The following is a 13,344-nucleotide window of genomic DNA, read 5'->3' as shown; positions in this document are numbered from 1 at the left end:
TTCATGACCATCATTATAAGCATGGAGTTTATCTCTGGCTTATTTCTTTTTCATTTTCATCTAATGTGAAGCTATATTTAAATTTGGCTATTCACTTCTATGCAGGTTACATATCACTACTTAAATTCAATGAATTTATTATTTTTATATTGACTTCGGATTTCAATTCTGTTGTTCTAGATGGAATAAGCATTATTGTCCCCCACTGCCTTTCTTTTTAAGCAAGGAAATGTGCATATTGTTGCTTTGACGCTCCCTACAGAGTGTCTGGATTCATCGCACAATTTTAACTACTATCATTAATTCCTCCATGTTCAACTTACAGTGGTATGAAATTGGCACTTTGATGTGTCTTTCAGGTCTCGTTAAACTATTTTTTCTGCTTTAGACTTTCAATAGGATATGTATGCATTAGCTTTCTTTGATGGAGATTATTAAGTTTTATTTTTGTCACGCCCCGAACCCGAACTTAGGCCCGGGACGCGCCAGACGCCGCACACCCGCACGGCGGACCGCACGGGCGTGCAAGGCTGAATAATCAGACACTCAAGTCACAACATCAGATCACAATATCAATACTAAAAATCTATCATTTATGATAATCAAATCAATAATTCAATTTCAAATGTCTCAAATAAAGTTGGTAACATTTATTTACAAGATCAATTACTTATGACAAAATGAATCTAAATCTATCTATGTCCAATGTCATAAGTCCTCTCCTCCCGAATCCCCTATCAATCATCTCCTGCAATTATGTCAAAAACAGGTATGAGCTACAACAGCTCAGTAGGTAACAACATGCATAAAGTCACGATAACATGTATTAAAGCATATGCAATATAACTACAGGTCATGTGCACAAATAAATATGATGATCCGCAAACCAATCCGATACTCAAGTAATATATATATATATATACCATCTTAGTCTATCATATCACGCATAACATAATCCACATATCTACCGCATGACTACGGCCACATCACCCAGTGGCATGGTCACACCGAAGTGTCAACACTCTGCTCCAAATGGAGCCCTGCACCGCAGTGCTGCACCCCAGGGTGCCCCAATCTCTGCTCCTCAGAGCATGCTCCGCAGAGCCAAAACACCCCATAGTGCCGGAACTAGCTCCTCATACAAGTCGACAGGGCCAACGTTTCCACCCCATTGGCGGGAATCCTAGACAATAGTCATGCGGTCTCCAAAATCACATCCACAAATTCCAACAATCAAACTTAATATAAACATAAGTTTTCAAAACCAATATATATGCATAATAGATTTTCAGATGATCGATTTACAGTCAAAAACATGCTTCTAAATGATAATACTGCCAAGAATATAAAACATATCAATATGCTGGAAATAATCACATATATGCATAGTACATGTAAATCATACTTTAAGCAAGGTTACCTACCTGGGCTCGCTTAAAAATCCCTGCCACAGATATCACGAACCCCTGATTAAATATAAATATTAATTATTTAATTAATTAAGAAACATAATTTAAACTAATTCCAATCCCCTAAACTCCTAAGTTCATAGATCCAAGAATAAGTAAACTAGATCCCAAAAATCAGAATTCTTTAGACCCAAACCAATTGTAGCCCAAAACAGATTAGGCCCAATTGAACCAAACCAGATTCAGGTCCAGATCAGATCTCAGGCCCATACCAAACCAGCCCACAGATCCAATTAGGTTCAACTCAGCCCAACACAGATTCTCCAACCCAAATTCTTGACTCAGATTCAGACCCTAATCAGAACCCATTTACTCCAACTCGGATCAAACCCTATTCACAGCATAGGTGAAACTGGTTCACAGTTTGAACCCGGTCCAAGATCTGGTTCACAAATCAGGCACGGAAATCGATGCAAGGAAAAAGACCCAGCCGGAAGAAGAAGAAGAAGAAGAAGAAGAAGAAGAAGAAGAAAAAGAAGGAGAAGAGGAAGAAGAAGGAGGAGAAGAAGAAGAAAGAAAGAAGGGGGGGTGGCTGGTGGCTCCGGTCGGCCCTCGACGGCCGACTGTGGCCCTCGACGGCGGCGCTCGGCCCGCCGCCGTCGGCCATCCCACTGTCGCAAGCCGAGCGGAGGAAGAAGAAGAGAAGAAAGAGAGGAAGAAAGGGAGGAAAGAGAGGGAGACCGGGGCTGGAAGCCCGGCCCCCGTTCACCCACCTCCGGCCGAACCCATTTCGGCCGGATTGACCCCGGCCGGCCACCGTCGGCCGGCCGAATCTCCCAAAAGGAACTTCCCCGAAACAGGGGAAGTAAAACCCATTGATTCCCATCGTTTCTCTCCCCTTAAATCCAAAAAAAAATAGGTCTATGTTGTCTTGCTCACCTCCGGTCGTCGACGAAAGGATACCCGGCGGCGGTGGCGGCGACGGTGGCTCCGGCGATCCTTTCAAAAAAAAGGAAGAAGATGAGGGGAAAAACTCAAGTTTTTTTTTTTTTTTTTTTTTTAGAGGGATGGGGAAAAGGATGGGGCTCGGATGAGGCTCTCAGAGGAGAGAAAGAGGGAGAGAGAGAGAGAGGGAGAGGGAAGAGGGGGGTGGGGCGGAGATCCCGCTGGCCGTTCGGCCGGCGTGGTCTTTGTGGGCAGACCACGATGACCCAACTGAAGTCGGCACTCCTTGCCGACTTCAGTTCGGGTCTTCACACTCTAACCAACTAAAAAGAAATTTCGTCCTCGAAATTAAAACATACCTCAATCCAAGAACAAGGCAGGGAACTTCTCTCTCATCTCCTCCTCCAGCTCCCAGGTGGCTTCTCTCTTACTGTGATTGCTCCACTGCACCTTTACATAAGGAATCGTGCGCCTCCTCAAAACTTGGTCCTTCCTATTTACCACACGTAGTAAGTTCTTTTGATCTCCTTCAAAAGAATTCCAAACTCCCAACCTTGGATTAAAATGCCATAATTATATCCCAAATAAATTAATTTCTCTTGATTCTACATAGAGATCATAATTGGCTTAATAGAAATAGGAGAAATCTTTAGTATCAAATCCTCTTAATATTCTATAATCATTTTTTTTTTCTTTTCTTTCTCCCACATCATTCCAACAAATAAGAGATCCATGTTAAAACATTCCAAGTCTAAGACCAACCAAGGAATCATCAATCGTAAATGCTAAATTTAACATGCCCAAGATTCTCCCAAAAGTTGTCAACAATAGAAGATCCACTGGTGAAAATTACAGAGCTACCTTTAGATCATCCATAGAATCAACAACATTCTCCTGAAACTAACTCAAGTATTTCATCATAATGCCTTTTAGATCAAATATTAATGATCTTAACTAGTTTCAAAATAAGTCAAACTACCAGACTTCCGCTGCACACTCTGATTTAATTCATTTAATTCTCTAAAGTCACAAATGATTTCTGACTAAAGTATCACTTTGCATTAAGACTAAAAAAACTCCAAATTTCAAATTTCCAAGTAGAACTAGAGCAAAACCTCTAGATCTTTTTGTCCTCAATTTATATAGAGTATACTTACCATAACTAACCCCCAATCCTTTAGTCAAGTTTAAGGTCACTACGTGATCTCCACAACCTTCTTAGAATCCAAAAATATCTAGGTTTAATTTAAAGGGGTAATTCTTGTATTCCTTTAGCAATTTAATCAGAAAATCTACATTGATTTTCCTTCCAACAGAATTTACTTCAAATTCAATGGGTTAGAACTGTTGAGCCAATATCACTATGAGTAGGAATTAACCCTATCAACCTCCAAATTCTTTTTCACCAAAATTCTTAATGTCTATGATCAATGCTACACATAATAACTCACATAAGCATCTCAAAATCGAAATTTCTACTCAATTTTGTATTTTACAATTACAAAAATTTCTAGTTAGATCATAAACCGAGACTTGAGTTCAAATTAACACATCCAATAGTCTCCAACAATTATAAGAAAAATTCAGTAGCCCAATCTGAATATACAAATTCAAGTAATTAGAATTCTCCACCAATTTGCTTACTAGCCCTAAAAATTTAACCCACCAATAGAAATACATCTATTTAAAATATCCAAACATGTCAATACCAAATATAATTTCATATACAGATTTAACCTCGAAGAACAATTTGCTTTAATATTATGAAAAATCGTTCTTAGCTCACTCCAATTCTATAATAGATCCATGCACAAACTCTACTCTAATAATTACCAACAAAACCAAAAGTACTATTACATCTGCACCCATATCATGTTTGAACTTTCAGATCACTTACACAACATCTAAACATGATATAACTAATATGCCAAGGCTAACCTTCCTATACATGCCTTAGGTCTACCCTCTCTTATCATGATCAAAGACAATTTATACTTTCCTTCCACACTCATCGAAAACCAAATCCGATGCATACATTTTATCACAATGCCCAGTGATCTCACACCTTAAGCACTGAATTTAATTATCATGTCCCAAATGATCATAACCTTAAGCTATGATATATTTCTGTCACGATCCCTAGTGATCTTAAACATATGCTCAGATTCCAACTGGTCACATTTTCCAATAAGCTTAAACCTCAAACTTTAATGCCACTAAGGCCACAGTCCCTAGTGGTCTTAAACCTTAGATTATAATATCATTCTTGTTACAATCTCAAGTGATTATAAACCAAATCTCTGATAGTTTTTCTATCATAATTCTCCACTGATACTCACCTGAACATAAACCCTAGGATACCTTAACCTTAAGCTCTGATACCAATAAATCTGTCACGCCCCGAACCCGAACTTAGGCCCGGGACGCGCCAGACGCCGCACACCCGCACGGCGGACCGCACGGGCGTGCAAGGCTGAATAATCAGACACTCAAGTCACAACATCAGATCACAATATCAATACTAAAAATCTATCATTTATGATAATCAAATCAATAATTCAATTTCAAATGTCTCAAATAAAGTTGGTAACATTTATTTACAAGATCAATTACTTATGACAAAATGAATCTAAATCTATCTATGTCCAATGTCATAAGTCCTCTCCTCCCGAATCCCCTATCAATCATCTCCTGCAATTATGTCAAAAACAGGTATGAGCTACAACAGCTCAGTAGGTAACAACATGCATAAAGTCACGATAACATGTATTAAAGCATATGCAATATAACTACAGGTCATGTGCACAAGTAAATATGATGATCCGCAAACCAATCCGATACTCAAGTAATATATATATATATATATACCATCTTAGTCTATCATATCACGCATAACATAATCCACATATCTACCGCATGACTACGGCCACATCACCCAGTGGCATGGTCACACCGAAGTGTCAACACTCTGCTCCAAATGGAGCCCTGCACCGCAGTGCTGCACCCCAGGGTGCCCCAATCTCTGCTCCTCAGAGCATGCTCCGCAGAGCCAAAACACCCCATAGTGCCGGAACTAGCTCCTCATACAAGTCGACAGGGCCAACGTTTCCACCCCATTGGCGGGAATCCTAGACAATAGTCACGCGGTCTCCAAAATCACATCCACAAATTCCAACAATCAAACTTAATATAAACATAAGTTTTCAAAACCAATATATATGCATAATAGATTTTCAGATGATCGATTTACAGTCAAAAACATGCTTCTAAATGATAATACTGCCAAGAATATAAAACATATCAATATGCTGGAAATAATCACACATATGCATAGTACATGTAAATCATACTTTAAGCAAGGTTACCTACCTGGGCTCGCTTAAAAATCCCTGCCACAGATATCACGAACCCCTGATTAAACATAAATATTAATTATTTAATTAATTAAGAAACATAATTTAAACTAATTCCAATCTCCTAAACTCCTAAGTTCATAGATCCAAGAATAAGTAAACTAGATCCCAAAAATCAGAATTCTTTAGACCCAAACCAATTGTAGCCCAAAACAGATTAGGCCCAATTGAACCAAACCAGATTCAGGTCCAGATCAGATCTCAGGCCCATACCAAACCAGCCTACAGATCCAATTAGGTTCAACTCAGCCCAACACAGATTCTCCAACCCAAATTCTTGACTCAGATTCAGACCCTAATCAGAACCCATTTACTCCAACTCGGATCAAACCCTATTCACAGCATAGATGAAACCGGTTCACAGTTTGAACCCGGTCCAAGATCTGGTTCACAAATCAGGCACGGAAATCGATGCAAGGAAAAACACCCAGCCGGAAGAAGAAGAAGAAGAACAAGAAGAAAAAGAAGGAGAAGAGGAAGAAGAAGGAGGAGAAGAAGAAGAAAGAAAGAAGGGGGGGTGGCTGGTGGCTCCGGTCGGCCCTCGACGGCCGACTGTGGCCCTCGACGGCGGCGCTCGGCCCGCCGCCGTCGGCCATCCCACTGTCGCCAGCCGAGCGGAGGAAGAAGAAGAGAAGAAAGAGAGGAAGAAAGGGAGGAAAGAGAGGGAGACCGGAGCTGGAAGCCCGGCCCCCGTTCACCCACCTCCGGCCGAACCCATTTCGGCCGGATTGACCCCGGCCGGCCACCGTCGGCCGGCCGAATCTCCCAAAAGGAACTTTCCCGAAACAGGGGAAGTAAAACCCATTGATTCCCATCGTTTCTCTCCCCTTAAATCCAAAAAAAAATAGGTCTATGTTGTCTTGCTCACCTCCGGTCGTCGACGAAAGGATACCCGGCGGCGGTGGCGGCGACGGTGGCTCCGGCGATCCTTTCAAAAAAAAGGAAGAAGATGAGGGGAAAAACTCAAGTTTTTTTTTTTTTTTTTTTTTTAGAGGGATGGGGAAAAGGATGGGGCTCGGATGAGGCTCTCAGAGGAGAGAAAGAGGGAGAGAGAGAGAGAGGGAGAGGGAAGAGGGGGGTGGGGCGGAGATCCCGCTGGCCGTTCGGCCGGCGTGGTCTTCGTGGGCAGACCACGATGACCCAACTGAAGTCGGCACTCCTTGCCGACTTCAGTTCGGGTCTTCACAATTTTATTGTTTGCTTGTTAACTTCATCTCAAGCTAAGAGCTCTTGGTGTCTATTCCAGCCAAAGAGATGCCAAAGGATATAGGCGTCTGCAAGTTTGTCAGAACTGCCAGAACGAACAGGTGTTGCAATTTTCCTGTGATTCCTTTTCTTCAAACACATCTATGTTTTAGTCTGCTTTTCTGTTTTATTTCTTTTTGCTATTTGGATATTTTTCAGTAGTCTACATTATAAATATTGACTTTCTTTCATGTTATCTTCTATTGTCCTGGTGATCTTTTAAAATGCTAATCATTAATTTGTCTAGGTCACATTGTTCTTTAAAAACATCATATATATATATATATATATATATATATATATATATATATATATATATATATATATATATATATATATATATATATATGTCGGTGTGTGTGTGCGCACACACATATACATATCAAATTCAAAGTGGGACATGTGAACCACTGATGATTGAAAGTCTTGAAACTGTCGCTAGCCAATTACCATGCTTTTCTGAGCTACACCTGATGGATGTTGTATGTGCTTTTCCTTGTCTCTGAATTCTTTTGAATTCCAAAATATGATAATGCCAGAACTTTGATATGTACAGATCTTGGAACTTATTGCTGCTAATATATTACATAAAGAGATTCTTTAAAAGTCTGCATCCAATTTAGTATGTTCTTGAAATATGCACAACTTTAGTTAGTGTCATAGTAATTCATTCCTCTGTTGAAATTACGTTGAATCATCCAAAGCTGAAAAATGAGACATGCACTGCCATCCAAAAGACATCTGCAAGAACAAAGTCGATTGTAGAGGTATATTGTTGATTATGTCTGGATTCGCAGAAGAATATTTGATCTGTTCAAGTACATGATGTTATCCTGGGGATATATGAGTCCCTACTGCATCACCTTATCTTGCTTGGGGAATGGCTCTATGTTGACTTGACAGGAACATGGTTTCAGGACAGGCAGTCCGGCTGGACGACTTGACTCCCACGAACTAGATGAGGTAACTGGAATACATCTTCTTCATCAAAGTAGACTGTTCAGTCTATTTATCCCATTATGTTTTTTTGGGTGAACTTCAAACATTCAAGGTCAACTCAAGAAACCTGTCTTCTTCCTGGGTGTGGGAGAGCTCTTTTGGTGCAAACCACACACAAGCAATGGTTGGACTGGTACTCTTTTAACCTCTTCAGCGCTGCTGGTCACAGGATTAGTTGTATATTTGGATTTGTGAGAAAATTGAGAAAATATTTTCAGTTATGTTAAACCAAAAGGTTTTTGAAACTGTGTGCAACTTATTTAAAGGATTGCATTTCAATTTGGCTCCTTTGGCTTGTACTCTGCATTAGAGATGACTGCAGTTCTGAACAACAAATCTTTCAGTCCTTACACTTTTCCTGGTCTAGGTGAATCTTGAAGGCTTCCTCCTTCGTTATGCGAGCTTAAATTCTGAAATCTAGAAAAGATAGATCACCAACCTGAGTTTTATATTTCATGTCAGGCCCCACTTGTGGTCAAAAATATGTTGGCCCAGAAGTTGGCAGATGCCACTGAAGTATCAAAACATTTTCAAATTTGATTTTTTTTTCACATGTTTGTACCATACCTATATAGATTGGATCAAAGTATAGAGGAGAGCTGAAAAAAAAAACTTTCCTCTTAGAATCACAGTAGTCAATTTTTTTAGTATTCTCCCTTCTACTCTCACCTTGCTTCGTTTTTGTGAGCATTCATAATTTGTGTTGGATTTATTTGACTGCTTCATATTTATTTCTTCCATGAACTGCCAGAGGCAAGAAGGGTCATCTCAAAAAATTGCGAGTGGGATACAAGACAATGCTTAACCTTCTACTGATCAAAATCAACAAACCGCCCCTATGCGCCCAGTGAAGCTTAATCGGCTGGTAAACATCTGGTCATTCTCAATTTTGATTTAGTTTTGTTGTTTCCTGGTAAAGGTATAAGTTGTCTCCCCCATCTCTCACCTTGCAGCAATTACGACAGAAAAGAAAGGAAATGCGAACTCAAGAGCTAATTAACATGAGCAAAGAAACTGAACTCGAGATGCAAAGAGCAGCCATTGAACGTACAAAGCAGTTTAATAACACTGTCAGGGGAAAATACAGCATATGGAGGAAAGAACATAACAGCCCTCACTCAGATTCCACTTTGAAACTATTGAAAGATCAGATTATTACGGCCAAGGTGTATGCTAGCATTGCCCGTTCCAAGAATGTATTTGATCTTTATGATTCCTTGATGAGACACATCAAAGATAGCCGACATGCTATTGGAGATGCAAATTCAGATACCGAACTGCATGAAAGGTACTTCTTCCAGTCATTTTCGTTATCCTATTATTGTTTACAAATCACTCAGTCATAATGCTGGAAATTTGTCTCCCATCATCCAGTGCTCTTGAACGAGCGAAAGCAATCAGCCATGCTTTATCTGTGGCCAAGGACATGATGCTACTTGACACTGATGTAGTGGCATGAAAGTTACGGACCATGGTCCAGTCTGCAGATGAAAGCATAAATGCTGGGAAGAAACACAACACATTCTTAGTCCAGCATGCTGCAAAGACTATCCCTAAACCCCTCCACTGCCTACCTTTACAGCTAACAACTGATTACTTCTTGCACAACTATACCAGCAAAGAACTAGCAGACAAGAACAAGCTTGAGGATCCTTCCCTCTACCACTATGCTATTATATTCTCTGATAATGTTCTTGCAATAGCTGTAGTTGTCAATTCCACTGTGATGCATTCCAAAGAACCAGAAAAACATGTATTTCATTTAGTTACAGACAGACTGAACTTTGCAGCTATGAGAATGTGGTTCATTGTCCATCCTCCTTCACCTGCGACAATTAATGTGGAGAATATTGATGATTTCAAGTGGCTTAACTCTTCTTATTGTTCAGTTCTTCGTCAACTTGAGTCAGCCAGGATTAAAGAATACTACTTCAAAGCAAATCATCCATCATCTCTTTCTGTTTGGAATGAAAATATCAAATATAGGAATCCCAAGTATCTGTCTATGCTTAACCATCCAAGGTTCTACATGCCAGAAGTGTACCCAAAGCTTGATAAGATACTTTTTCTTGATGATGATGTTGTTGTTCAAAAGGATCTGACACCGCTCTGGTCTATAGATTTGAAGGGGATGGTGAATGGAGCAGTCGAGACATGCAAAGAGAGCTTTCATAGGTTTGATACTTACCTCCATTTCTCAAACCCAAAAATCTCTGAAAATTTTGATCCACAAGCTTGTGGATGGGCATTTGGGATGAACATCTTTGACTTGAAGGAATGGAAGAAGCAAAATATCACTGGAATATATCATTATTGGCAAGACTGGGTAAGAAAAAAATGGTGGTTGTTATTTTCTGTCCGGTAGATTTCCTATGTGACTTCCATATTGTTTACAATAACAATTGCCTAAACCAACTGATAGCATTTTCTTTGATTGATGTATTCATATTCTTTATGGAGAGCAAGTCTGCCTCTGTTGACCAGTTTGATCCCGTAGTATTGCAGGTCTCTTGAAGCACATGCCTACTGATGATCAGGCTGAGGTCAAACCCCGGACCCCAGAACGTTAGTCCGCACATAAGCTGAGGCAGCGGAAACGATTGCTTCTCTCAGGAGGTATTGTTCGTTTTGAAGGAGGTTTCATAGTATCTTCCCAACGCACGGCTTTGCCCCACAAAAGGCGCCTCCTAAGAGAAAGAGGTATCCCCCTTTACTTAAGAAATAGATCTATCCGCTACCTATCCGATGTGGGACTAAGTTCAGACCCTTCAGGCCCATAACACCTACAATTTTGTATTAAATTAACTTAGCACAAACATGTTACATGCAGTACATCTGGTCTCATAACATTTGTATTTACATGAGGAAATTTCTCAATCCAATATTTTTTTAAAGCCCATAATTTTTTGCTTGTTCGGTTAACCTATACGCTGTCTAAATTACTGGATATTTGAGCATGATTTCTGTTTGCCAGGAGGGTAGGAGAAGCTTCAGTGAATGAAGAAGAGGATTGCGAGGGTGAACTCTGAGAGGGTATATGCCTCTCTGGTAGCCATGTTAGCAAAAGTTTGAACGGTCTCCAGCAATAAAGAGAAGGTTTTTAACTGGTAGATTCTCTTGATCAAGGGTGGATGTGAAGTTGGACAGCAAGAAATCCTGTACATATAATCAATCACTTGCATCTGCTTCTAGTCCCATTGCTTTCTGTATGGTGCCTAGATACTGCACTTATTTCAAGCTGCGACACACTATTGCTTTCATGCTGTAAATTTTCCTCACCATCTCCCCATTTTCTAGAATTTGTTCTAAAGTTTCGAAGAACCATTACGGAGAGCAAGGATTCATTTCTGCCTCGTGTTATTTCATTCCTTTTGGGTTTCTCCTCGTATATTCAGAAAGACATGGTCCAAGAGGTGAGACCATGGACTAAAGTTTCCAGTTCTCTTTTGAATATCCATTGTGGGATGCAGTATACAAACTCTGACATCTTTCTTTCTTCTTTTTTTTTTTAATCTTCTTGTTTAGTTTTTTGACTTTTTAACAGTTTGAAGAAAATAAAATATCATGATATGGATACATCCAAGAAAATTAGAAAATAAAATATCATAGAGCGCGGTCGGGATAGTAGATGTAGTGGTCCACAGAAACTCTCCAGAATGCTCCATTGCATAGGAGGCGACCCAATCCGTTGTTCATAGGAGCATGAGTTTCTTGTTGTTTATCTACATCATACTATATTCTTGTGAGATGATATATACTAGCTAAAAATCCATCTGGTGATGAATTATAGGCTTGCTGGGATTGCAAATAATTGTAATCATAGACAACAATAGGGTACCGATCCTTGGTTGCATCTTTTGAGCCCCGATGAATATTCTTTTAGTAACTACCACCCTAACATATGACAATAAAAGGAAACTAAAAAGGGAGCATATGTATGGAAAGTAGTGCAAAAATTTTGGTTGATATTTGATAGTATGATAATTCATAGATACTGATCAAATTCTTCTAATTATGTTTATTTTAGAAAAATTATAATCTGTTTTAATTAGAAGAGGAATCCAATTTAGATACAAAAGGGCAAAGCTCACTAGTATAATAGGCCTTGTAATTCAGTTTCATTCATCTTTAATGGAAGAAAAAAGAATCAGACCCTACTTTTGCTAATTTTTCTATTTTCTAGCATTTTCTTAATATATTTGAGTTCAGTGGATTCAATGAATTTCTTCTCTTTTCTCGATTAGATTATAGTAGATCATAACTAAAACTTTCCACTATGGTAGCATGAGGCTATAGAGGCTTTTCTCTAAATTTACATGGTTTTATTTTTACCACATATACTTTTATAAAATGTTTTTAGAGAAATGAAACAATAGAGGTCGATGAAAGTGCTCTTTTTAGAAAGAAAAGTGAAAGTGTTCTTGTGAATTCATAAACAAACAACAAGAAAATGCCATAGAATTGCAACTGTTCATCTAATAATCTTATCTATTGTTTGATAATCTGCAACGGAACCTTGCTCAAGCCTAGCAGTAGCAAGCATAACAACATTATTACAGTAAATTTTATTTCTTGTTTTTTAACTTTTAAAATTTTATGGCTTAGTAGAAGAGAAAATTAGTTGGTTTTAAAATATAGCCAGACCCTCTTGGCAGTAACGACGAATACAGTGGTCCAACTATATCTTAGTATCTTACCATGTCATCACTGTAAAAAAAGAAAAAGAAAAAAAATCTTACCATATCAATGAAAGGTTTGCAATTTGGAACCAACTTTTCCTAAATTTTAAACAATTATTTCTTCAATTGCATTTGTTTTGCATGGCCTAAAATAACTCCACAAAGGAATTCGTCAATCCTATTACGTTCTATGGGTAAATTATTGCAAACTACTTTAGCCTTTGTTTGCAGACCTTTGAATTTTTAATAACAAGCAGGACAGAAGAAATTATAGTTAAAATCCACATACGAGAGCTTGGAACCAATTCTCAATGAATTCACCAACTATAAAAGTTACCACCCTAAAAAATCATACTTGAATTAGAGATGGGATAGAAAAATTAGAGATGAGCCCCTCCTATTCTTAAAAAGAAAAATGAAAATTCTTATTATATCTCAAACGATACATACCATAATCATAACAATTAAAGTCCTGTTCCAATTATTTGAATCAGTTGAATATATCTTTATTTAGCAACTATTTACTGCTTGCCTTCCGACCCGCTAAATACTCATCAGCTCTATTCATTTTAACAAGCTAATCGTATAGGTTTTTTTATTAAAAAATTATTTATTAAATTTCTGCCAATATTATTTGGATAAAGTAGCTCTTCA

General features: G+C 38.7%; 1 long non-coding RNA gene and 1 pseudogene across 1 annotated transcript; one reads left to right on the top strand and one right to left on the bottom strand.

Moving 5' to 3' along the window:
* Positions 1-572: 572 nt before the first annotated feature.
* On the bottom strand, positions 573-6,360 carry LOC149751147 (uncharacterized). Its single transcript, XR_016398723.1, has 2 exons — positions 2,349-6,360; positions 573-1,466 (listed from the first exon to the last, which is right to left on the bottom strand). It is a non-coding gene; the product is annotated as an uncharacterized LOC149751147 (long non-coding RNA).
* Positions 6,361-8,187: 1,827 nt separating this feature from the next.
* On the top strand, positions 8,188-10,376 carry LOC148699780 (putative galacturonosyltransferase 3 pseudogene; annotated as a pseudogene).
* The last annotated feature ends 2,968 nt before the right edge of the window (positions 10,377-13,344 follow it).

Source organism: Phoenix dactylifera, chromosome 16 (genome assembly GCF_051530095.1).
Source record: "Phoenix dactylifera cultivar Ajwa chromosome 16, Ajwa_hap1_PhDact_Kaust_v1.1, whole genome shotgun sequence".
Lineage (NCBI taxonomy): Eukaryota > Viridiplantae > Streptophyta > Magnoliopsida > Arecales > Arecaceae > Phoenix > Phoenix dactylifera.
Note: the sequence above shows the minus strand (reverse complement) of the source record. Positions and strands in the feature narration are given on the sequence as shown.